Here is a 25,563-nt window from a genome sequence, read left to right as displayed (position 1 = left end):
GAGAGACAGAGCCTACAGGGTGACCGCTAGTCACTGGTAGGGCTGGGATTTGAATAGGGGCGGTTTAACAACTGATCTCTCCACCATACTGCGTGTTGCCCAAGTAAAAAGGCCGTCCTCACGTCCCATCTATTCTGGACTTTGCAATTCCGTTATTTCGTAAATTGGGGCTTGTAAATAGCTTGCTAACCAGTTGTCTTAGTCCCTAGTAACATGCAGAATTGAAAAAGAAACTGAAAGGAGCACCGATTTTGTTCACCTTACTTTTTTGGTTTAGTTCTGGAGGAAAATACAGGTGCACTTAGAACAGGATCCACACTTACCAGAAGCTTAATTTTAGCTGCAAAGGAAACCAGTTCTCATCTACCTTTTTCGCGTGTTGGAGAATTAACTACCAAGGCAGGGGCTGCGGCGCGCCCGAGGGCCGTTCTCTTCAATGGCAGCGCAAGAGTCACCGCGGGGGAGCCCCGAGCGGCCGCCCGGATGTCCCGGTCCCCTCCCCTGGCCGCCGCCCAGGGCTCTTCATGCCCCGTGACGCCCGCCAGGACAGCGCGGCCGAAGGCCGGGCCTTCCGGGGGCCGAGCCGGACGTGGCCCGAGATGCCCGGGGGCAGGCAAAAGACCACGGGTACTCGACAGGCAACCGCCGCTCCGGCCTCTGGAGGCGGACGTTTTGTCTCGCAGCAGTTCAATACCAGATTTTGTTCCCAGACCACATCCCTGTTGCTTCCGGCACTTGGAAAGACCAATCGTCAGGCCCGAGAATGCAAGACCCACCCTCCTTTGCGACGGAGGCAGCCAATCCAGTTGCTCGCTACTTCCAGTGTCGCGTGCGCCCTCACGCAGGACCCTGCCCAATCGTTACCGTGACGTCCTCCTAGTCCCGCCTCCGGGCCGCCACAGAGGCTGTCAATCCCGCCTCTCCCTTTCACTCCATTAGCGCACTAACTCCCGATGCTGTGACGTGCGCAGCCTCTGCGGCCGGCCGGGGCGGGCCAATGGCGGTGGCGGATACGGCGGGCCAATGGGCGGGAGCGTCTCATGCGGCCGGCGCCCGCCGCAGCCGCCGCTGGGTCCTGGAGCCAGAGGCCGCCCTGAGACGGTGCGCGATGGACCGAGGGCCTCAGCCGGGGAGGCGCCGCCGCCGAGCCCGCGGCCAGACGCCCCTTCAGTAGCGTCCGCACCGGGAGCCGCGGCGCTCGCCCTAGCCGTGGGCGCGCCCGAGGGGCGGGCTCGCCTCCCGCCGGCCCTCGCAGGTCTGCCGGGCCCGAGCCCGCGCCGCCGCCGCCGCCGCCTTCCCGCTCGGGCCGCGCGGCCCGGGAAACGCGGCCGCGGGCTGCATGGGCAGCGCCCGCGCCCCGCCGCTGAGCCGCCGCGGAGTCGCGCAGCCCTCGGAGCCCGGTGAGAGGCGCCGCTGGCCTGGGGGCGGTGGTCGGGGCGGGCACGGGGCATTTGCGCGGCCTTGCGGCCTGCAGGCCTTCCCCGGTGGCGGGGCTGCGCCGCGGGCCTCGGGGCAGGCCTGGGACCGGAGTCGGGTGGGCGGGGGTCTTTCGGGGCCCGGGGCCGTCCTGAGGGGCCAATAATGGGTACCGGGGCAGTCCTGCGTGTCCAGGTTCGGGGCGGCTGGGGGTCTTCAGGGGCCCGGGGTGGCCGTGAGGGGCCAATAGGTGGCTCCGGGGCGGGCCTGGGAGGTCGGGGCGGCCGTGAGAGGGGTCCGGCGGCCCGAGGCGGCCGTGAGGGGCGGACGGGGGCTCCGGGCGGGCCTGGGTGGTCGGGGGCCCGCCGCGGCGGTGAGGGGCCGACTGGGGGCTCCGGGGCGGGCCTGGGTGGTCGGGGGCCCGGAGCGGCCGTGAGAGGCGGCCGGGGGGCTCCGGGGCGGGCCTCGGGGGCCCGAGGCGGCGGTGAGAGGCGGACGGGGGTGCTCCGAGGCGGGACTGGAGGTCTTGGGGACCTGAGGCTGCCGGGAGGGGCTGCCAGGGGGCGCCGGGTGCTGCGGAGCGGAGGCGCCGACCTCTGACCCGCGAGAGGGGCGCCTTCCCGGTGCTGTTCGTAGTTGTTATTCTCAGCGTCCCTATTATTATCGCTGTTTTGAAATGAGAGCAGGCGGCTCTCGGGCTCCGAGCCGGAGGGGGCGGGCGAACTGGGGACCTGGGGGCGTCGGGGTTGCAGGAGGCGCGCGTAGGCCGAGGAGGGGCAGGAATGCGGGCAGCCGTGTGGGGGGTGTTAGGGGGAGGGTAGGCGGGCCGGTGGAGGGGGGTGGCTGGGAGGAAAGCGGTGGCGGTGGCGGCTGCAGCAGCAGCCCTTGGCCTCAAGGAACAATGTGAGACGTTGCCTGAAATGTTAATTTCCGTTCCTCATTTCATCATCCCCTGGCAGGGCGGTAGCTGTGTGTGTGGTGTATGTGTGTGTGCGCGCGCGCGTGCTTGTGTGTGTGTGTGTGTGTGTGTGTGTGTGTGTAGGGTTGGCCCTGCCACATTGATTCAGTCCCCTCTCAAAGAGGGATTGTACTGTTAACTCTTGTATTTGTGTCGTTTGGGAAGGTTGGGGGGTGGGGAGTCTTGATGTTTCTCGACGCCTGCTCTTTTCGCGATGCCCCGTTAAGATTTTCTGCTTCTGTTGTGTTTTTGGAAGGTTAGTCTTGTATACCAGCTTCCAAGAAGTTTTGGAAGAGGCTTGGGAAGATGAAGCTGGTCTCACAGTTCCCTATGCTTTAAAAGTGTTTTCTTTCTAAACAGTTAAGATGCAACATGCTTAGGATTCATGGTTTTTGTAGGTTATAAGTAGTTTTGTATCCATTTGCAAGAACAGGGTTTTTTGGTAGAGAAATTAGATTTCAGGCTTTCTTATACGAGGAGAGAGTTTTATGCAGTCATTTGAGCAATATCCTTAACGCTTGAAATGAGAAATAAAAGTGTGCACAGTGGTTGAACTGCCAAACTTAGAGAATCTTTTGATCCTTTTTGGGATGTTGAGACTTACTCAGCCAAACATATAAGATGATATTACTTGTGGAAAAAGTGCCATCGAAACAGTTACTGTTTTTGTTGTGTGCAGACCTAGTCTATGTCATAACGTGGATAGTTCAAAATCAGAGACCCTGAGACTGTTTTTTTGGTTTTTCTGAGACCTTGATTTCTCTTAGTGAGTATTGGCTGCCCTGGAAGACTTCGAGTTCTGTTAGGGAATGATTACAGAAGTCCTCTGATTTTACTCTGCAACAGTAGTTAAACTAGAAAAAAAAAGGTGGGGGGCGGATATCTTGCTCAGCCTTCATTGTGACCTCGTATATTTGGCGTGGCCTCCCCCACCCTCCGTTCAGCTGTTGTTCTCCTCTTTCTGTAGTTTCTCCCCGAAGAGCAGGATCTCATTTGATAGGCTGGCCATCTGAATGGAATGGGATGGGAGGGAACAAAGACCAAGTTGCTATGACGTTTTCTCTGTTCTTTGTGATGCCTCTTAAGTTTGTTGAAAAGTTTCCTACAAGATATTGCTAAATTTGACCTAAACTTGAAACTTTCAGCAGTTTTTTTTTTCTGTTTTATTTTTACTGTGGTAAAATATACATAACACAATTGACCAGAAGTTCGTTTTTAAAGGTGTCACCTTTAAAACCTGAATTCCTCTTTTGCAGCTCTAATTTTTGTCAGCCTTCTAACTTGCACTGCCACTGTCAGACGCTTTTCTCTCGACTGGCCATGCTGGTCACCCCATAACAGCAATGCCTTTCATCACACCCACCCAGATGGGCTGCTGCTGCTAAGTGGCCGCCATGTTAGCTGTAATTACAGTGTTGATACCATGACAAGTAGAAGTCCCTATAAATAGAGTTAATGAAACTATGCTGTTTGTATTGGAGAATATTTTTCCAAGAAGTTTTTGTGCCCCTTTTTATTTTATTGTATTTTATTTTTTTTGGAGTTTCGCTCTGTTGCCCATGCTGGAGTGCGGTGGCGCTATCTTGGCTCATTGCAACCTCTGCCTCCCGGGTTCAAGCAGTTCTCTGCCTCAGCCTCCTGAGTAGCTGGGATTACAGGAGCCCACTGCCACGCCTGGCTAATTTTTGTATTTTTAGTAGAGACGGGGTTTCACCATGTTGGCCAGGCTGGTCTTGAACTCCTGACCTTGTGATCCATCTGTCTTGGCCTTCCAAAGTGCTGTGATTACAGCCGTGAGCCACCGTGCCTAGCCTCTTTTTGTGCCTTTTAAAGTAGATATGACATAGAAAGGTTATACTTCATGAAATATAAGAGGAGACTTATTTTGCATATGGGCAGTGAGCCCATCATCAATTAAATAACGTAATTAGAGAGTATCAGTAAATGCTGGTTCAGAAAATCATCTGCATTTTGTTGCCAAAATAAGTGTTTTGATGTGTCCATTACCCTTCATCCTCAAATGGTAAGTGTAATGGATGAGTGTCTCTTAATAGCAAGGTATTTGTAGTTAAGAGGTGAAAATGGTGGTGCATTCCTTGTCTGACGGCATGCTGTGTCAGTTTATGACTGCTGTGTAGTCAGTGCTCTGTGGGAATTCAGTGTGGCTCGTTTGATAAACTTTATAGCAAAATGGAATGAATTCAAAGAATTAAAAGTTATTGTCTTGAAATCTTGAAATATTTTCAATATGTGTTCTCTTAATTTGAAATTTTTTTTTTTTTTTTTTTTTTTTTTTGAGATGGAGTCTTGCTTTGTCGCCCGTCGCCCGGGCTGGAGTGCAGTGGCATCATCTTGGCTAACTGCAACCTCCACCTCCTGGGTTTAAGCAATTCTTTTGCCTCAACCTCCCAAGTAGCTGGGATTACAGGTGCCTCCCACCACGCATGGCTAATTGTTTTGTATTTTTAGTAGAGACTGGAGTTTCACCGTGTTGGTCATGCTGGTTTCAAACTCCTGACCTCAAGTGATCCACCCACCTCGGCCTCCCAAAGTGCTTGGATTAGAGGTGTGAGCCACCATGCCTGGCCTCAAATGTTATTTTTATGATAGTAGTGGTGGTTGTGGCCTAACTCTGATTCCATGCCCCATTCTTGACCCCTGCCCCAAGCTTCCGGTCCTTCTGGCTGCACTGGCCTTTCCCTTCCTCAGCTGGCCCACGCGCCATAGTTTGTGGCATGACCTTGACATACCTCTCGCTGCCTCCCATGCAGATCCCCTGCAAACTCCAAGATGACTCCCACTCAGCCTTTGTGTCTTAGTTTAATATCACTTCCTTTAGTAAGTCCTCTTTTTTTTTTTTGAGGCAGGATCTCACTGTGTTGCTCAGGCTGGAGTGCAGCGGCCAGTTGCGTGAACACAGCTCCCTTCAGCCTCGACTCCCTGGGCTGAAGCAATCCTCCCACCTCAGACTCCTGAGTAGCTGGGACCACAGGATGTGCCACCATGCCCAGCTAGTTTATTTTTACTTTTTGTGGAAACGGGGTCTTCCTATGTTGCGTAGGCCTCAGCCTTCTGGGCTTACCTCCGCCTCCTAAAGTGTTGGGATCACAGGCATGAGCCACTGTGCTCGGTCTCCATTTGTTTTCATTACAAGTTTGCTTTTATAACTTAGATAAAGGTGGGAACACAGTTTTCAAAATGGAGACAGAAAAAGAGATAAACATAATTAAAGGGAGAGTTGTCTTTGTGGGAAGAAAGTGCTTTCTGTGAAAGTGCATTTCTGTGAAAGCACTTTGAGTAGGACTGCTGTTTTTAGGCCAAAGTAGAAGGCCAGAAGCAGTTTTTATTCGGATTTCCTCATCGTTTCCATCAAGGTTTCAGTTGCTGTAAAGGATGGGTTGAAATCAGTCTGGACTGAGTGTCGTTTGCTGCTGCTGCTTGTGAGAATTCGGTGTTTCATTTGTAGCTTTGAGTACCCTCTGGTCACTTGTAACTGAACAGGTGGAGTCATGTGAAAGTTTTAGCATTTTAATGAAGAAAAAGTAATGCCTTTGGAGGGAAATACAACGAAATGGAAGTGTGCCTTATTGATTTTCCCATATGTTTAGGTTTTCAAAGTTTCGTTTTAAATGAAACTGTTAGGTAATTGGCAAAAGTTTGCTTTTTAAAGACTGTGGGTATATTTGGGAGCTTGAGACTTGGTTTTAGTTTTTTGGGTTTACAGTAAGAGGCAAGGGTATTTGGTGGAGGGGAACTGGTTGGTTGTGGTTGAAAATATTCAGACACTATTCTAGGTCTAAGAAACCCCACGGTTTAGTTTTGTTTTGTTTTGAGACAGAGTCTCTGTCACCCAGGCTGGAGTGCAGTGGTGCGATCTTGGCTCACTTCAACCTCTGCCTCCTGGATTCAAGCGATTCTCCTGCCTCAGCCTCCCTAGTTGCTGAGACTACAGGCACATATCACCACACCCAGTTAATTTTTGTATTTTTTTTGTTGTTGTTTAGTAGAGACGGGGTTTCACCATATTGGTCAGGCTGGTCTCGAACTCCTGACCTCAGGTGATCTACCTGTCTCGACCTTCCAAAGTACTGGGATTACAGGTGTGAGCACTGCGCCCGGCCAGAAACCCCACAGTTCTAAAGCTGGCTCTGTGAAGAAAGGGTTAAGAGGGTTTTTGGTGTGAAAATAAAAGGAAGCTATCCTGTTTGTATGGCTAAGGTTTTTCAGGGTCCTAAAGGACTGAATCCTGTTGACCGAAAACCCAATCTTCTGGGCTTCCCCACACCTGCTTTCTCTCTTTCTCTTGGAGTTCAAGGTTGAAGCAGGTGTCTGGGTGCTGCTGTCTCAGTTACAGCGTCCTTGTGGCTGGTGGAGGGTGAGACCTGTTTCCAGGCCTGTCCTTCGCATCTGTGCAGTGAATTATTTATTATACTGGAAATCTGTAGGGGCTCTTTTTTCCATTTGTAAAACAACCAGTGTGTACCTGCTCATTATTTGAAAATGTTGGGTTTTTCTCAACAAAACATTTTTGTAACTTATATGAAAATTTCTTCTGTCATGGTAACATTCACAAAACTTTCCCCCTCGTTACTTAACTCTAAGAAATGTGACTTTTAAGAATGGCTGAAATTGAAATGTTATTTGTGAATGCTTAATAACTTTCTGATATCAGAGGTTATTTTTCATGTAAAATTAGCAAATAAACCTCTTTTTGTGGTGCATTGATAGTAAGTTGCCCTTCTTCTCCCTAATGGCACTTTTTAGACTTAGGATGTTAACGTCTTAGGATAAGGAATGCAGTATTTCCAAGTAAAGGGAAGATTGCGTAGGCTGCTTGGTTCCTGAGGTTTTACTAGAGTTAGGATTAGCTTACCGCTGCATTTATATCTGGCACAATCAAAGAAGACTTTGATTTAATTCTGGATGATGATGTAAAGTTGAAATCATTCTGGCTATACTGTTTAAACGCATCTAAAATAGAGAAGGTAAGAAGCAGTGAAGGACCTTATTTTTCTCTTAAGAAATCAAGCTTTGTTAGTATCCACCATGTTTCTAGATGTGGTTTTACATCTTGCAAAACAGGAAATAAAAGTAGAAAACCAAAAAAACCCCAGAGCACCACTCTTGGAAGAATTAAGTTTTTAAAAATGATTTTGTCTAAGATGTCTGGCTGATTAAAGGGTGTGCAGAGCATAAATAACCTTTGCCTTTTCCGATGGTGACAAAGAAGAAATCCAGCTTTCAGGAGGCCAAAGAGCGCCTTAAGAACTTGCCGTGTTAGTATTCCACCACCCCACAGTTGATTCGGATTTCAAGGAATTTTTAGACTTTGTGCATTTTTTCTTCTCTAGAATTGTATGTTTGGCTCCTAATTTATTTAAATTACATACATAGATATTTTTGTTATTTTGAGAATAGTCTATCTGAAATTTGAAGTTCTTTAGAGCTTAATATATTAAATATGCTAACACTCAAAACATTTTCTTTTCTTTTTTTTTGAGACGGAGTTTCCCTCTTGTTACCCAGGCGTGATCTCGTCTCACCGCAACCTCCGCCTCCTGGGTTCAGGTGATTCTCCTGCCTCAGCCTCCTGAGTAGCTGGGATTACAGGCATAAGCCATCACTCCCGGCTAATTTTGTATCTTTAGTAGAGACGGGGTTTCTCCATGGTTGGTCAGGCTGGTCTCGAACGCCCAACCTCAGGTGATCCAGCTGCCTCGGCCTCCCAAAGTGCTGGGATTACAGGCGTGAGCCGCTGCGCCCGGCCAGAACATTTTCTCATAGGAATTTTTCCCCTGACACATGACAGGTGTCTTTGAATTATATCCGGTATCTTTTAGTAGGAAACTCAGAACAGTGGTGTGCACTTGCACTTACAGTTTAGGTAATGTTAAGCATATGTAACCTTAATGAGATTTACATTCAGACTTTATTTTTCTTTGGCAAAGTGATTAGATCTGATTCTGCTAAACTTGGGTTCTCACTGGATGACTGGCCTTTAAAAGAAGATGACGTTGAAGCTGACTCTTGTCAAAAAGAACATTTAGTAGAAGTTAATGGTACAGTGAAGTTTTAGAGAGTTGAGAAAATCTGTCTTAGAACTTAACCTGTACCTTTTCCTTAATAGCTTTCTTCTAAGCCCGTAAATACGTTGTTTCAGGGGGTGAGCGAAGGCAGATGGAGGGTGAGGAAGAAGGACAACAGCTCTCAGACGTTGGAGAAGTGCCGGGACTTGTGTCAGTGCTGCCTGGGTTGCTTTTCTAGCGCTGCTGTAACTAACCACCGTACCCTTAGATTTATTGTTTTATAGTTCTGTTGGTTAGAAACCTAACGTGATCTGCCTGGGCTAAAATCTAGGTAGGTAGGGCTGGTTCCTTCTGGAGGCTCCAGCGGGGAATCTGTGTTCTTGGCTTTTCCGTGTTCCAGAGGCTGCCTGCATTTGGCATGTGGCCTGCAGTGCTTTCCTCAGTCTTCAAAGCCAGCTTCGTGGCATCTCTCTGGCTCCTCAGCTGCCCCCCCGCCCCCCGCTTTTTTGGAGAGAGAGTCTCAGCTCTGTTGCCCAGGCTGGAGTGCAGTAGCACAATCAAGGCTCACTGCAGCCTCGACCTCCTGGGCTCAATCAGTCCTCCCGCCTCAGCCCCCCACAGTGTTGGAGCTGCTGTGCCTGGCCCCTCTTCCACTTTTGGATCCTCGTGTTTACATTGGGCCCACCCGAACACTGCAGGGTCCTCTCCCTCTCTGCAGATTAGTAACCTTAATTCCCTTGTCCATGTAACCTAAGGCATTCACAGGTTCCAGGGATGAGCAAGCTGGAGGTTTTTCCAATAATGTTCTCTTGCTGTCCCCAGATGCCATCCAGGATCCCACACTGCATTTAGTTATCATGTCTCCTTAATCTCGTCTGTAACCGTTTCTCAGTGTTTCCCTATTTTTCATGACCTTGGCAGTTTTCGTGAGGGCAGTCTGTGTTTTTTTTTTTTTTTTTTTTTTTTTTTTTAATGTCTTTCTGACCATTCGCACATTTGGCATGTTTGCAAAGCACTGTGTGGCTGACTTGTGGCTCACCTGACTGCTTTTCCAGGTGGGGTGCAGTGCGCTGTACGGTGGGAGAACAGCTCTGTGTCTTCATTTAGCCGGAAGGAGCGCCATGTTTTATGGAAGGGACTTCTAAAACTAGACAAACTCTGCTTTTTCTGACGTTTCACTGATTTCCTCCACAGATGTTCATTGGTTGTTCACTGTGTGCAATGCTGTGGCCTCCTACTCTAAGATCTGGGAGAAAGATGCATTCAGTTGACTAAAGCTTGCATTAAGTATTGGTTCTTATGAAAAGAGAGGTGATAGATCGGAGGAGAGAAAGGCTCTGTGACCTGGGAGATTTAACGGAAGAAAAGCTATTTTTTTTTTAAACTGTAAGTTATGTTTCTGTTTTAAAAAAAGAATCAATGGAATGTAACTGCAGAAATCAGAGTAAGGGCATCTTAGACTGTGGGAAGGCTGTGGACAAAGGCTGGGAAGGCCGCATGTAATGTGAGAATGTCAGCCAAACCTGTCTGAACATGAAGCCCGTCAAAGAAGATGGTAGCAGATGAAACTGGAAGCATGACTAGAGTTGGATTGTATAGAGTTTGCAATAGACCTGCATTTTGTCTGCTGACTTTTTTTGAGGCGGAAGATGATGTGTCAGAGTTGGCAGGTGGTAGATGGGCTAGATGAAAGCACTGACTTTGCAGCACCGTGGTGCCTGAACTGTTCTTTTTTTGAGATAAGGTTTTGCTGTGTCACTCAGGGTGGATACGGTGGCGTGACCATAGCTCACTGCAGCCTTGAGCTAGCTCCTGGGCTCAAGTGATCCTCCTGCCTCAGCTTCGTGAGTGGCTAGAACTACAGGCATGCGCCACTGCACCAGGCTAATTTTAAAATTTCTTTGTGGAAATGGAGTTTCACTGTGTTACTTAGGCTGATCTTGAACTCCTGGCCTCGAGTTGTCCTCCTGTCTTAGCCTCCCAAAGTGCTGGGATTACAGGCACAAGACATCATGTGCAGCCTTAAGAAGATCCTTACAAGAGAACCTGGAGAAACTGGAAACAGGGAGGGGACTCGGAAAGCAGACTGTGTAGGCAAATTGTGAAGACTTAATGGTGTTTGTTAGCAGGTATTCATGAAAAAGACTTGGAAAAAGAGAAGACGAATTGATTCCCAGTGGAGGGAATGGGGCAAACATTAGTTAGGAGAGTGGCTTCGTGAAAGGATAGAGCAAAGGAGACAGAAAAGAAAGCAGGAATGGGGAATGGGGCGGTGGAGCAGAAGCTGGGTGCTGTTTACTTTGTGCCTAGTGTATGTCATACTCCATTCTCTGCCCTGGGGACATTTGACAGATGTGGATGTCGCTGGTGTCATTTGCCCACATTCTGGAGGGAGAAGTGGGCATCTCAGTTGAGGAAAGGAAATGGCTATTTGGGGAAGTCTTGAGGGGCAGAGCCTTGTGTTAGATGGGTACCTGCTGGCTCTGCTCAGCTCAGCAGCTCTGGTATTTGCCCTCAGATATTTTGTCAGGACAGTGTAAAGTGTGGACCAAGATAGTAGTTTTGGGTTCACATAGAAGGGGAGTAGAGATTTTGGAGGTTGAAGCTTGCTGCTAGAAGCAGCATAGAAAGAAGAAGAGGGATTCTGTTTGCGCAAATACACAGTTAGGCTCATCTTAGACTTGTTTTATATCTTCTACTGCTACGCACATATTGATAGATACCTATTTTACATTTGTTTGGAAATCTTAAAAGTTAGATTTTTTTTTTTTTTTGAGATGGAGTCTTGCCTCTGTCGCCCAGGCTGGAGTGCTGTGACTTGATCTCGGCTCATTGCAACCTCTGCATCCCGGGTTCACTCGGTTCTCCTGCCTCAGCCTCCCAAGTAGCTGGGACTACAGGCGCCCACCACCACGCTCGGCTAATTTTTTGTATTTTTAGTAGGGGCGGGGTTTCACTGTGTTAGCTAGAATGGTCTCCATCTCCTGACCTTGTGATCCTCCCGCCTCGGCCTATCAAAGTGCTGGGATTACAGGCGTGAGCCACCGCGCCCGGCTGCTACTTAATATTTTGTGCAAGAAACATTTAATGTGTTAAACCTGTGCCAGGCTTATGAGCTAATGTGAATGTTGGAGAGTTGCCTCAAGTGAGTAATATGCATCCTCCCTCTGGATATGAGCCTCTGTGGTCTGTGTGCGGGGCAGCAGCACTGGGCCCTTTGGTTTGTTGGGTGGCTGTCTCCGGCCGCAGTGTTTCTGTCAGCACCCTAAATTACATTTCAGCGTAATTGCAGATGCAGAGATGAATGGGGAGCAGAAGTCGGTGTTCTGGACACGCCTCATTGCCCTGCAGTGTACTCAGGTCCAGGGCTCTTAAAGGGAGTTGCTTCCGGGTAGGGGAGGCCCTGTGTGGCACACTTTCTTTCTTTGTGCTTATTTTTACATAAGTCCTCCAGAGTCTAGAGTCTGGCTGAGTCCTTTTCTTAACCAGCCCTTCCCTCACATGAGAACGTTTTACTTTTTTTTTTTTAAGATGGAGTCTGTCTCTGCCGCCCAGGCTGGAGCGCAGTGTCACGATCTCAGTCCACTGCAAGCTCCGCCCCCTGGGGTTCAAGCGATTCTTTTGCCTCAGCCTCTCGAGTCGTCAAGATTATGGGCGCCCGCCACCACGCCCGGCTAATTTTGTGTGTGTGTGTGTGTGTTTTTTTTTTTTTTTTGAGACAGAGTCTTGCTCTGTCGCTCAGGCTGGGGTGCAGTGACCGGATCTCAGCTCGCTGCAAGCTCCGCCTCCCGGGTTCACGCCATTCCCCTGCCTCAGCCTCCCGAGTAGCTGGGACCACAGGCGCCGCCACCTCACCCAGCTAGTTTTTTTGTATTTTTTAGTAGAGACGGGGTTTCACCGTGTTAGCCAGGATGGTCTCGATCTCCTGACCTCGTGATCCGCCCGCCTCGGCCTCCCAAAGTGCTGGGATTACAGGCTTGAGCCACCGCGCCCGGCCAATTTTGTATTTTTAGTATAGACAGGGTTTCACCGTGTTGGCCAGGCTGATCTTGAACTCCTGACCTCGTGATCCATTCACCTCGGCCTCCCAAAGTGCTGGGATTACATACATGAGCCACCGTGCCCAGCCAACATTTTACTTTTTTCAGGGGTTACCTTGAGGGAGATTGTTTTACAATTTGACACTGCCACAATGCAGTGTCAAGATTGTAGACAATCACAGTTTCCTTCTTGATTGTTAGACTGCACTGGATTTGCCATCGAGATCTATAAGGGCCTGGGTGACCTTCACTCTGGGGTTTCACTAGTGCACTGACTACTGTGCCAGTGGGCACAAAATAGCTCTCAGGGCCTGAGATCAGACAGCACAGCTTGGCTTCTCCTTCCTTTTTTTTTCCTTTTCCTTTTTTTTTTTGGAATGGAGTCTTGCTCTGTTTCCCAGGCTGGAGTGCAATGACACAATCTCGGCTCCCTGCAACCTCTGCCTCCTGGGTTCAAGAATTCTCCTACCTCAGCCTCCGGAGTAGCTGGAATTAGAGGAGTGCGCCACCACGCCCGGCTAATTTTTTGTATTTTTAATAGAGACATGGTTTTGCCATGTTGGGCAGGCTGGTGATCTGCCCACCTCGGCCTCCCAAAGTGCTGGGATTACAGGCGTAAGCCTGGCCTGCCACCTTACTTTTTTTTTTTTTTTTTTTTTTTGAGGCGGAGTCTCGCTCTGTCACCCACGCTGGAGTGCAGTGGTGCGATCTCGGGTCACTGCAACCTCCGCCTCCTGGGTTAAAGTCATTCTCCTGCCTCAGCCTCCTGAGTAACTGGGACTACAGGTGTCTGGCACCATGCCCGGATAATTTTTTTTTTTTTTGAGACGGATTCTTGCTCTGTCACTCAGGCTGGAGTGCAGTGGCGTGATCTCGGCTCACTGCAAGCTCTGCCTCCTAGGTTCATGCCATTCTCCTGCCTCAGCCTCCCGAGGAGCTGGGACTACAGGTGCCCGCCACCACAGCCTGCTAATTTTTTGTATTTTTAGTAGAGACGGGATTTCACTGGCTTAGCCAGGATGATCTCAATCTCCTGACCTGGTGATCTACCCCCTTGTCCTCCCAAAGTGCTGGGATTACAGATGGGAGCCACTGTGCCTGGCCTTTTTTAAATTTAATTTTTTTTTTTTGAGGCAGAGTTTTGTTCTCGTTGCCCAGGCTGGAGTGCAGTGGCGTGATCTCAGCTCACTGCAACCTCCGCCTCCCGGGTTCAAGTGATTCTTCTGCCTCAGCCTCCCAAGTACCTGGGATTATAGGCATGCGCCACCACACCCAGCTAATTTTTTTGTGTTTTTAGTAGAGATGGGGTTTCTCTGTGTTGGCCAGGCTGGTCTCGAACTCCCAACCTCAGATTATCTGCCTGCCTCGGCCTCCCAAAGTGCTGGGATTGCAGGTGTGAGCCACCGTGCCAGGCCTAGATATTTTTTATATCAGGTCACGTGTTTTATCTAGGAGGCAAACTTTCCTTGTATAATTAGTGTTTTTTGTTTTTGTTTTTGTTTTTGTTTTTGTCGGAGTCTCCCTACTGCGTCTGGCCGTAATTAATGTGATGCTGCACTCTCTTGAAGTCAGTTAACTGTCACCTGAATCTTCGGGGACTGGGTTGGGTTGTGGGGTGGGTGGTGGCATGACTTGCTGCTGATGGGACAGGAGGACCCACTACTCACACAGGTACCACTGTTGTGGGTCTTGATGCCCGAAGGTTGAGGTTGCAGTGAGCTGAAATCATGCCACTGCACTCTAGCCCCGGTGACAGAGTGAGACCATCTCAGAAAAGAAAAAACGTTGGGTCATTATTTACGCACCCAACAAGCGAAAGGTCTGGAGGGCCCAAGTGAGGACAGCTCAGTTCAGGCATGTTTAACCTCCAGATTACCTCGTCCTTGAGGAATTTAGGAATAATCCCAGTTTCAGTCTTTTGTGGTGTGGTTCTTTGATGTTAGTCATGGGAATAAGGAATTTGCATTAAGCCTCAAGAGTTGTGGAAACTCCTAATGAGAAATATCACGGGCAGAAGCTGCTGCCCGCTTCAGTGGTACAGGTGATGATTGTGCTGGAGAACTGCCCACAGCCAGCTGCTGGAGGAGAGGACATGGCCTCCACAGGCAGCTTCACACTGGGGGTGACTGTTGGGGGCAGCAGGAATGAAAGGGACACGTTCGTAGGCTGCTCAGTTGCTTATGTCAGCAGGACGTCCAGGTTGCGTTTTTGGGGGCAGTGGGTCCTTGAGACCCTGAGACCCGTTCTCTTTGGAACGTAATGAGTTACCAGGCAGGCTGTGGGAGAAGGTTCAGTTGTGGTATGGAGGCGTCGGGTTGTTTAACCTCAGAGGGATCTTTTTTTCCTATGAGTTGTGTAGAAGAGGATGTCTTACATAGATTTGAAGGACATTGCAAAAACAAAAACAAAAAAACCAACCCCAATTTGGCTTTCCTTCTTTTTCGTTGGGGTGATAGTCCTACGTGCCTTTCTGTTTCCTGGCCCCTGGATGTGAAGAGTGGGTCATTGGAGGCACTGGGAGTGTTGCCGTGCTGGCCCCAGAGGCCTGTGTGTGCTGCTGGCGAGGCGGCCGGGCCACTGTCGCTGTGCCCTGACAACAGTGGTGGGAACTGCTCCTGAAAGTGAAATAAGATTTCAGTTTATTAGGCGCTCCTCTCATTACGCCATTGTTTTCTTTTTCTTTTTTCATTTTTTGAGCTGCTTTTGAAGCCACAATAAATTGGGATAGAAAGAATCCATACCAAGAAACAAATATTAGGTTTGATTTTTTTATTTTTTATTATTTTTTTCGGATGAAGTCTTGCTCTGTCCCCAGGCTGGAGTGCAGTGGTGTGATCTTGGCTCACTGTAGCCTCCGCCTCCTGCATTCAAGCAGTTCTCCTGCCTTAGCCTCCCTAGTAGCTGGGATTACAGGTGCCCAGCACCATACCTGGCTGATTTTTGTATTTTTGGTAGAGATGGGGTTTAACCATGTTGGCCAGGCTGGTCTCGAACTCCTGACCTCAGGTAATCCACCCGCCTCGGCCTCCCCAAGTGCTGGGATTATAGGCGGGAGCCACTGTACCTGGCCTCTCGAGTATTTTTGTTATTAAAATGTTAAATACTGCTGGGTGCAGTGGCTCACGCCTGTAATCCCAGCACTTTGGGAGGCTGAGGCGGGCGGATCACCTGAGGTCAGGAGTTCGAGACTAGCCTGGGCCACATGGTGAAACTCCGGCTCTTCTAAAAATACAAAAAATTAGTTGGGCGTGGTGGCGGGTGCTGTAATCTCAACTACTCAGGAGGCTGAGGCAGGAGAATTGGTTGAACCCAGGAGGCGGAGGTTGCAGTGAGCCAAGATCGCGCCACTACGTTCCAGACTGGGTGACAGAGTGAGACTCCATCTCGGAAAGAAAAAAAAATTAGGTGCGATGGCCCATGCCTTTCATCCCAGCTACTCAGGAGGCTGAGGCAGGAGAAACGATTGAACATGGGAGGTGGAGGTTTCAGTGAGCCAAGATGGCGCCACTCTACTCCAGCCTGGGTGACAGAGCGAGACTCTGTCTCTGAAAGAAAAAAAAAAGAAGGAGAAATGACTTAAAGGTGCCACTTTTGTACTATACTTGTATTGTGTCTGTTTTCTGAGATACAAATTTAAGTAGCTAATTCTCTCATATGATAAATACTAGACAAAGACAAGACCAAAGGAGAACCTTTTTCTCCGTGTTTCTTGCTCTGTCTGCTTTTATTAATAGATGCTCATGCTGTAGTCTTCCACTCACTTTCCCTGTCATCTCTGAGGTTCACGAGCTCCTCGTATTCTAGATGGTTACCACGTCATGTGTTCCAGTCTGTGCTCGTGTATAAACGTGTGTTGTGTCTTATGTGGTACTGTGCGATGAGTCTGCCCAGAGGGACTCTGAAGTCAGGACTGTGTCTTTTCCACACCTCTCCACCCCAGCTCTCATCGTGGCTCAGAGAGAGCCAGAATCAGATTCAGAGTGTGGTGAGGGGAGGGTGAGGTGGTTTCAGGTGGGCGGTGGGTCCCCGTCTCTTTGCTGAAAGTGTAGTGTACCTCTAGGGTATGTTTCCAAATAGTTGATTGTAAGACCACGGAGGAGAAGTCTTTTTTGGCAGTCTAGTCCCTGCGGCTTGAGGTCTCAGCGTCTGTAACTGCCAGGCTGCAGAGCCCCACCTGGCTGAGTCAGGAGTGTGTTGTAACCTGCCCACCTGCCCAGGCTGGTTAGAAGCAAGCGTAGGCATTGGGTCTGCCTGTCCCGGTCCAGGTACCTCTCCTGGTTTGGCTGGGTTGTGGTTTGTATTTATTCCTCATGTTGACATGTAAATGATACCGTTACAAAACAGGTAGTTTACTTTGCTGTTCTACGAACAACCCAAGAACCTGAGGGTCATAGGACACGTTAACGTTCTTCTAGTTAAGAGTTCTGATTCTGTGACTTCAGAGGACATATGACCATCCTAACTGTGGTGGGTTATTAAGCCTGTGACAAGTCACAGGTGGCTTTAGGGATGTCAAAGATAGGTTCTTTTGAATTTGATTTCATTTTTTTTTGAGGCAGAGTCTCGCTCTGTCGCCCAGGCTGGAGTGCAGTGGTACAATCTCGGCTCACTGCAACCTCCGCCTCTCGGGTTCACGCCATTCTCCTGCCTTAGCTTCCCGAGCCCGGCTAATTTTATTTTTGTATTTTTAGTAGAGACGGAAGGTTTTACCATGTTAGCCAGGATGGTCTTGATCTCCTGACCTCGTGATCCGCCCACCTCAACCTCCCAAAGTGCTGGGATTACAGGCGTGAGCCACCACGCTGGGCCTGATTTCGTCTTTTGAGAATGGGCTGCTGTACCTGAAATTGGGTTTGTAGTTTTGGTAATTTGATGTGAGAAGGCATTGGCTAAAATTTTTGTTCTCATAATTTGCATATTTTCTGTGTTTTTCCTATTGTTTGGCTCAGTTGTTTTTCTTTTGAAACAGCGTTTCACTCTGTCGCTCAGGCTGGAGTGCAGTGGCGCGATCTCAGCTCCCTGCAACCTCCGCCTCCCAGTTTCAAGCAGTTCTCCTGCCTCAGCCTCCTGAGTAGCTGGGACTACAGGTGCCCACCACCACGCCTGGCTAATTTTTAAGTTTTTTTAGTACAGACAGGGTTTCACCATGTTGGCCAGGCTCATCTTGGACTCCTGACCTCAATTGATCCACCTGCCTCGGCTTCCCAAAGTGCTGGAATTACAGGTGTGAACCATCGCGCCTGGCCTGGGTCAGTTGTTTTCGTGTTCTTTATCGCTCTTTAAACTTGGGAGGGCATTTCGTGTTTCATGGAGATACTATAGCAAAGATCAGAATTTTGATTCTAATTGTTTTGTTTGTTGTTGACTTGCTGTAGCTACTGTCTTCAGACTTCCAGTGTGAACGATAAAAGATTATTTTAAAATTTTAGGAAAAATTATCTTTTGTGTGGGTAGTGAATAAATAATTAGCATTAATGTTACTGATGTCTTCTACCTAGTTCTTTATCAAAATTCTTTTCCTGACTGCAGTATTTCATTTTAATAGAGAATAATTTTCATGTAAAACTGGTTGCTTTATATTTTCTTTCTGGTTGCTATAGAAACAGTGCAGTGTGGTGGGTTACGGGGCTTTTATGAGGGAGCTCTCTGGGAGGCAGCAGCCGCCTGGTGATGAGGGAGGGGCATGGAATTGTCATCTTTCATATCCCAGCTTGGCCATGGAGCCTCAGGAGCTGCATCGCCATCATGATTGGATTTTCTTGTCCCTCCAGCTTAAATGCTGTGGGCTTTGTTCTCCAGTGGAGTGGTCATCGCCTTTTTTCCTACCTGTGAGCTAGTCCATCTCTCCAACCCACTGGCGATCCAAGAGCTCTCCAGCCTTTCTCTGCCTGTCATAGTCAGGAGGGTCTGTTGGAAAATTGCTGACTGAACAACAAACGCCAGAAATTGCCCTGAATTGTGGAAGTCCCGGCTGCTGCTCCCTTACTTGAGGTCCTCATCTCACTACACCAGCAGGGGTGAGGAGAGGGCAGGGGTGAGGAGAGGGCAGGGATGGCCCTGCACACTGCTGGGGAAGAAAGGAGACAGCTCCTGGCCAGGCAAGGCCGGACCTTCCGTGCTAGATCATCAGCACAAATTTGCGTTTGAAGGTTTAACTTACATTTTCTTTTTTATTTGGATTATACATCCGTAAGTTTTGGGTTGTTATGCAGTATTCTGAGGATTGACGTTGGTAGCATATGTTAACCTTGAAAGCAGCATTTTGTTAATTGTAAAAAACTTGGAATATAGTAATTGAGTATTAAGTAATTGAAGCTGTGAGGTCAGTTATAAGGAACTTGGTCTCGGGAGTCTCTCCGAGCCTACTCTGGCTTGGGAGGCTGCCTTGGTCTCAGTGAGGTTGGCATCATGTGTGTTGGTGGGAGGTTGGAAAGAGTGTTTGGCATTCTGAAGAGTGACCTGTGCTGCCTTTCTGGCAACCAGTCATTATTTGTGCGTGGAAGGAAGTAGCATGGACGAAAGTTTTTCTTTCAAATGGGATGATGTGTGGGGCTGTATTTCTGGCCTTAAAAAAAATTTTTTTTTTTTTAAATAAGGTAGAGACAGGGACTCACCATGTTGCCCAGGCTGGTCGCAAGCTCCTGGGCTCAGTCATGCCTTCCACCTTGGCCTCCCATAGGCATGAGATGATAGGCATGAGTCACCATGCCAGGCCAGTGTGTTTCTTTGCTACTGCTGTGTAACAAATCGACACATGATGCATTCATGATCTCACGGTTTCTGTGGGTTGGAAGTCTGTGCACAGCTTAGTGGGATCCTCTGCTTAGCGTTTCGTCAGGTTGCAGCCTTGGTGTTGGGTGGGACTTTGATCTCCTCAGAGGGTCAGATGGGGAATGGTGTGCTTTTGGGCTCTTTCAGGTTGTGACAGAAGTTCTCTCTTTCTGATTGTGGGACGGAAGTCTTTGTGTTCTTGTTGACTGTCCCCTGAGGTCTCCTCTTGACTCTTAGAGGCCCAGGCCCCCTGTACTTGCTTGGCACATGGTCCCTTGCAGCGTGGCAGCTCACTTCAAAACAGCAAAGTCTTCTGCTTCAGTAGACTAAGTCTTACGTAACATCATGTAGTCATGGGAGTGACATCGCATCAACTTTGCCACCTAAAGCAACCCAGTCAATGGAAAGCTGTTCCATTGTTTTCTTTTTTTTTTTTTAGACGGAGTCTTGCTCTGTCGCCCAGGCTGGAGTGCAGTGGCCGGATCTCAGCTCACTGCAAGCTCCGCCTCCTGGGTTTACGCCGTTCTCCTGCCTCAGCCTCCCGAGTAGCCGGGACTACAGGCGCCCGCCACCTCGCCCGGCTAGTTTTTTGTATTTTTTAGTAGAGACGGGGTTTCACCGTGTTAGCCAGGATGGTCTCGATCTCCTGACCTCGTGATCCGCCCGTCTCGGCCTCCCAAAGTGCTGGGATTACAGACTTGAGCCACCGCGCCCGGCCCTGTTTTCACCATATTCTGTGGGTTAGAAGCACGTCACAGGTCCCGCCCGCCCTGCACTCCAGGCAAAGTGACTACAAGGAGTCATGGACACTGGGTGGGGAGATTGCCAGGCTCACCTAGGGTCTGTCTGCTGGCCTGGGGTGTTTTTCATTCCCTGGATACTGACATGTCAGTCTGTGGGAACTGGTTGCGTCTCTCTCTCCTCCATGACGTGTCAGTCTCTGGGAGAGGGGTGCGTCTCTTCTCTCTCCTGCATTTGTATGCACTCCCAGATCCACTTGTAGAATGGAAGTAGAACCAAGACTCATGGCCACAGATTGGGTGGACGGGACACCTGGGCTTGCCCTGGTACTGTCAGGCTGTTTGCCCTATACCTTGTATTTCCTGCTGTCCTGCCTGCCTCTCAGGCTTATGGTGAGGATGAGATGAGACGATGGATGTGGTCAGTGAAGCAACTGGTCAGGGCCTGTTGGAATTCCGCTCTAGTCCCGTCTGCCTCTTTCTCCACCTCTGTCCTCTAGGCAGAGATTGGTTATTTTCAGGGGTAAGTGTGGGATCATCAGAGTTCTTGAGGTCTTTGCTTTCTGCCTGAAATTCCCTTCTGTCCTTTCCCTGACTGATGCCTACTCATCCTTCAGGCCTCCACCTTCCCAGTGATCTTTTTTTTGTTTTTTGTTTTTTTTTGAGACAGGGTCTTGCTTTCTTGCCTCGGCTGGAGCGCAGTGGTGTGATCTTGACTTACTGCAGCCTTGACCTCTTGGGCTCAAGCCAAGCCATCCTCCTGCCTCAGCTTCCTGGGTAGCTGGGACCACAGGTGTGCGCCACCCCACCTGGCTAATGTTTGTATTTTTTGTAGAGACGGGGTCTCACTGCGTTGCCCAGGCTGGTCTCCCGACTTCTGGGCTCAAGCAATCTTCCTGCCTCAGCCTCCCATGGTGCAGGGATCACAGACATGAGCCACCATGCCTGGCCCCCAGTGAGCCTCCTGGTCTCATGGCTGAGCTGTTCGACTTCACTTGTGACTTTGCCATTGGTTAGATTTCACCCTTGGTCTTGTGGTGCCCTCTGCTCCCCTCTCTGGTAATAATTTATGTTGTGTTTTCATTACCTTTTGCTTCCTTTCTGCCGAGTGATACTTGTTGGATCCTCAAACACAAGGCTTGGCACACTTATGGCAGATACCGAATAAAACAGTAACACCTCTGTGGTCAGTATTTAAATGGTGTGCACAGCCATTAGAATGGAATAAGCTGGGCACAGCGGAATGGGAGGTTGATGTTGCAGTGACCCATGAATATGCCACTACCCTCCAGCCTGGGGGACAGAGCAAGACTTCATCTCAAGCAAACAAACAGACAAATCAATCAGTGGATCAGAAGAGTGTGATGTGCTTGTGACTCGAGTCCCTGCTCTGCTGTCGAAGCTTCTCCAGCCTTGCTGCTCCTTTGCTTTGGATCTTTTCATTCCTAGGTTTATTGTTGAGTCTGAGACGGTTTTTCTTCTCCCTTCCCCTTCTCCTTAGTAAATGTGCAGATCTCCTAATAATGCACCTGACTTAGAGATCTTGGTACCGTCCCCACAGATCCACACAAACACAAAAGCACAGGTGATACTCAGGTTGGAACATGAAGATGCAAACTCAGCATCCCCATTTGCCTCTCACTTTTCTGTCTTTCTTTTTTTTTTTTTTTTTTTTTTTTTGAGACGGAGTCTTGCTCTGCCACCCAGGCTGGAGTGCAGTGGCCGGATCTCAGCTCACTGCAAGCTCCGCCTCCCGGGTTCACGCCATTCTCCTGTCTCAGCCTCCCGAGTAGCTGGGACTACAGGCGCCCGCCTCATCGCCCGGCTAGTTTTTTGTATTTTTTAGTAGAGACGGGGTTTCACCGTATTAGCCAGGATGGTCTCGATCTCCTGACCTCATGATCCGCCCGTCTCGGCCTCCCAAAGTGCTGGGATTACAGGCTTGAGCCACCGCGCCCGGCCTTTTCTGTCTTTCTTAGCTGTGCCCTGCGCGTGTTTTTTGGGCAGTGTTGACAGCGGGTTCAGCCTCAGAAAAAGGATGGGAAATGGCTCTCAGACTCAGAGTCCTAAACGTGGTCCGCATGAGGTTTCTGCCTGATCCTGACACCTCTCTCTGCCCGGTGGAGAGCACCTTTGCACCTTTACAAGTGAGGGTTAGGGCTGGGCACAACAACTTCCCATTTTATTCAAGGAGATGTGTCTGGAAATAAAATGAGCCTGTGGTGTTTGGCAGGGCTGCATGCCTCGGGGGTCATAGCCATGCCCCTGATGTTCAGGAGCTGGTAGCTGGGGGAGTAAGGACTTGAGGTACATGTTTTCCTGTTTCCTCTTTGCTGTGAGGTGTTGTTGTATGTGAGTTGATTCGGGTGGTAAATGAAATCATATCTTTATTTTTTGAGACAGTCTCACTCTGTCGCCCAGGCTGGAGTGTAGTGGCATGATCTCAGCTCACTGCAAGCTCTGCCTCCTGAGTTCAAGCAACTCTCCTGCCTCATCTTCCCAAGTAGCTGGGATTACAGGTGCATGCCGCCACACCCGGCTAGTTTTTGTATTTTTAGTAGAGACTGGGTTTCACCATGTGGGCCAAGCTGGTCCTGACCTCAGGTGATCTGCCCACCTCTGCCTCTCAAAGTGCTGGGATTACAGGCATGAGGCACCGCGCCCGGCCATGAAATCATATCTTAAGTATCTCCATGGTGGCCTAATTTGTTACCTGAAGCTTTTTTCTCAGAGCAGCCTCTAGCAAAGAGAATCACTTCCTGTCGACCCCTTCAGGACTGCAGGATAACTTGTGAGTGCTTGTGTCTTGTGAATTCCTGAGTGGTGAGAGCGCCACTCCACACAGGACTTCAGGGCAGCAGGCTTTTAGGTTTTGCACACAGTTCCTTGAAAGCTGTGATTTGGAAATTGTTAGAATTTCCAGATAGTATCTAGTTTGGAGGGTCAATAGTGCTTTATTTTTATTTTTATTTTTACTTTTAAAATAGAGATGGAGTCTCACTCTGTCGCCCAGGCTGGAGTGCAGTGGCGCGATCTCGGCCCACTGCAAGCTCCGCCTCCCGGGTTCATGCCATTCTCCCGCCTCAGCCTTCGAGTAGCTGGGACTACAGGCGCCCATCACCACGCCTGGCTAGTTTTTTTTTTTTTTGTATTTTTAGTAGAGACGGGGTTTCACCATGTTAGCCAGGATGGTCTCGATCTCCTGACCTCGTGATCCGCCCACCTCGTCCTCCCAAAGTGCTGGGATTACAGGCTTGAGACACCGTGCCCGGCCTTTATTTTTATTTTTACTTTTAAAATAGAGGTGGGCTCTCATTCTACTGTCAGGCTGGTCTGCAGCTTCTGAGCTCAAATGATCCTCCTGCCGTGGCCTCCCAGAGTGCTGGGATCACAGGAGTGAGCCACTGTGCCCAGCCGCAGTCATGCTTTTAAATTGAGGATATGGGAAGGAAGGCTTTGACTGCTATGCTTTCATGAGATTTCTTTTTTTTTTCTTTGAGACGGAATCTTACTCTGTACCCCAGGCTGGAGTGCAGTGTTGCGATCTCGGCTCACTGCACCCTCCGCCTCTCAGGTTCACACCATTCTCCTGCCTCAGCCTCCCGAGTAGCTGGTACTACGGATGCCCGCCACCATGCCCGGCTAATTTTTTGTATTTTTAGTAGAGACGGGGTTTTACCGCATTAGCCAGGATTGTCTCGATCTCCTGACCATGTGATCCGCCTGCCTTGGCCTCCCAAAGTGCTGGGATAACAGGTGTGAGCCATCGCGCCCGGCCGCTTTTGTGAGATTTCTTAGGGGCTAATACTTTTTTTTTTTTTCTGAGGCAGAGTCTCGCTCTGTCACCCAGGCTGGAGTGCAGTGGCGCGATCACGGCTCACTGCAAGCTCCACCTCCTGGGTTCACGCCATTCTCCTGCCTCAGCCTCCCGAGTAGCTGGGACTACAGGCGCCCACCACCATGCCCGGCTAATTTTTTGTATTTTTAGTGGAGACGGAGTTTCACCGTGTTAGCCAGGATGGTCTCGATCTCCTGACCTCGTGATCCTCCTGCCTTAGCCTCTCAAAGTGCTGAGATTACAGATGTAAGCCACCGCGCCCGGCCGCTAATACTTTTTTTCCCCTCCTTTCTGAGTCTATCATGTTAACCAGTATTCCTTACCTACGTTTAGTCTGTACGCAAAACACCCATGGCTGCCTCTCCTCAGATGGACCCATGTTGACCTGGACTTGGATGAGCCTCACTGTCCTCTGGGGTGTGTTTCTCCTTGTGTGCCTGTCGTAATAGTGCATCACATTTCAACGCTTTTTCTACAGGGCAGGATTTTAGAAAGGGTTTGAATCTTAATGATAAGCTATGACCATGAGTAAGTTACTTCATTTTTCCTTGCTTTTGGTTTTCTTGTAAGAATTGGGATTACAGGCCGGGCATGCTGACTCATGCCTGTAATCCCAGCACTTTGGGAGGCTGGTGCTGGTGGATCACAGGTTGAAGACACAAAGACCATACTGGCTAACACAGTGAAACCCATCTCTACTAAAAATACAAAAAAATTAGCTGGGCATGGTGGCGGGCATCTGTAGTCCTAGCTACTCAGGAGGCTGAGGCAGGAGAGTGACGTGAACCCGGGAGGTGGAGGTTGCAGTGAGCCGAGATCGCGCCACTGCACTCCAACCTGGGCGACAGAGTGAGGTTCCATCAAAAAAAAAAAAAAAAAAAAAAAAAGGATTTTTTTTGTATTTTTAGTAGAGACGGGATTTCACCGTGTTAGCCAGGATGGTCTCCGTGTCCTGACCTCGTGATCTGCCCGCCCCGGCCTCCCAAAGTGCTGGGATTAGAGGTGTGAGCCACTGCGCCCGGCCTACTTTTTCCTTTCTCATTTGCATACCTTTTATTTCCTTTCTCTTGGGCTAGAACCTCCAGTACAGTGTTCCGAAGAAGTGATGAGTGGAGATGAGGCAGATGCGGCGGCTCATGCCTGTAATCCTAGCACTGTGGGAGGCCAAGGTGGGTGGATCACATGAGGTAGGAGTTTGAGACCATCCTGGGCAACACAGTGAAACCCTGATTTTACTAAAATGCAAAAAAATTAGCCGGAGGTGGCAGTGTGTGCCTCTATTCCCAGCTACTCAGGAGGCAGAGGCTGGAGAATTGCTTGAACCTGGGAGGCGGAGGTTGCAGTGAGCCTAGATTGTGCTACTGCATTGCAACCTGGGTGACAGAGTGAGACTCCATCTCAAAAGAAAAAAGACAGAGGATATCACAGGCTTATTTCTTTTTTTTTGAACAGAGCCTTGCTCTGTGGCCCAGGCTGAAGTGCAGTGAGGGCTCGCTGCAAGCTCTGACACAGGCTTATTTCTGATGGTAATTGAAAAGTGTCCACTTTTTCACCATTAAATTTGCTGGGGGTTCATAAAGGCACTTTGTGAGGTTGAGGAAGTTCCATTCTTTTACAGGTTTGCTAAGTATTTATCAGGAATGGACCTTGAATTTTATAATGTTCTTTTACATTTATTTATCATTTGGTTTTGTTTTTCGAATGTTTAACCAATCATGTATTCCTGGGTTAAACCCACGTGGTGACAGTGTGTCATTCTTCCTGGATGATACAT

At 49.3% G+C, this 25,563-nt stretch overlaps 1 protein-coding gene across 5 annotated transcripts in view; it reads left to right on the top strand.

The window, feature by feature from the left end:
- Positions 1 to 1,071: 1,071 nt before the first annotated feature.
- ANKRD11 (ankyrin repeat domain 11) overlaps positions 1,072 to 25,563 on the top strand; it is a 223,393-nt gene continuing 198,901 nt past the window's right edge. For 3 of the 5 annotated variants that reach the window (XM_030925279.1, XM_030925280.1, XM_030925278.1), the window contains exon 1: positions 1,073 to 1,400. The gene's annotated coding sequence lies outside the window, so the exon portion shown is untranslated. Of the gene's footprint in view, positions 1,401 to 25,563 lie in introns of all 5 variants that reach the window. The other 2 variants (XM_030925283.1, XM_030925282.1) reach the window with 1 other exon arrangement.

Source organism: Rhinopithecus roxellana, chromosome 20 (genome assembly GCF_007565055.1).
Source record: "Rhinopithecus roxellana isolate Shanxi Qingling chromosome 20, ASM756505v1, whole genome shotgun sequence".
Lineage (NCBI taxonomy): Eukaryota > Metazoa > Chordata > Mammalia > Primates > Cercopithecidae > Rhinopithecus > Rhinopithecus roxellana.
This window is presented reverse-complemented; position numbering and strand designations above follow the sequence as displayed.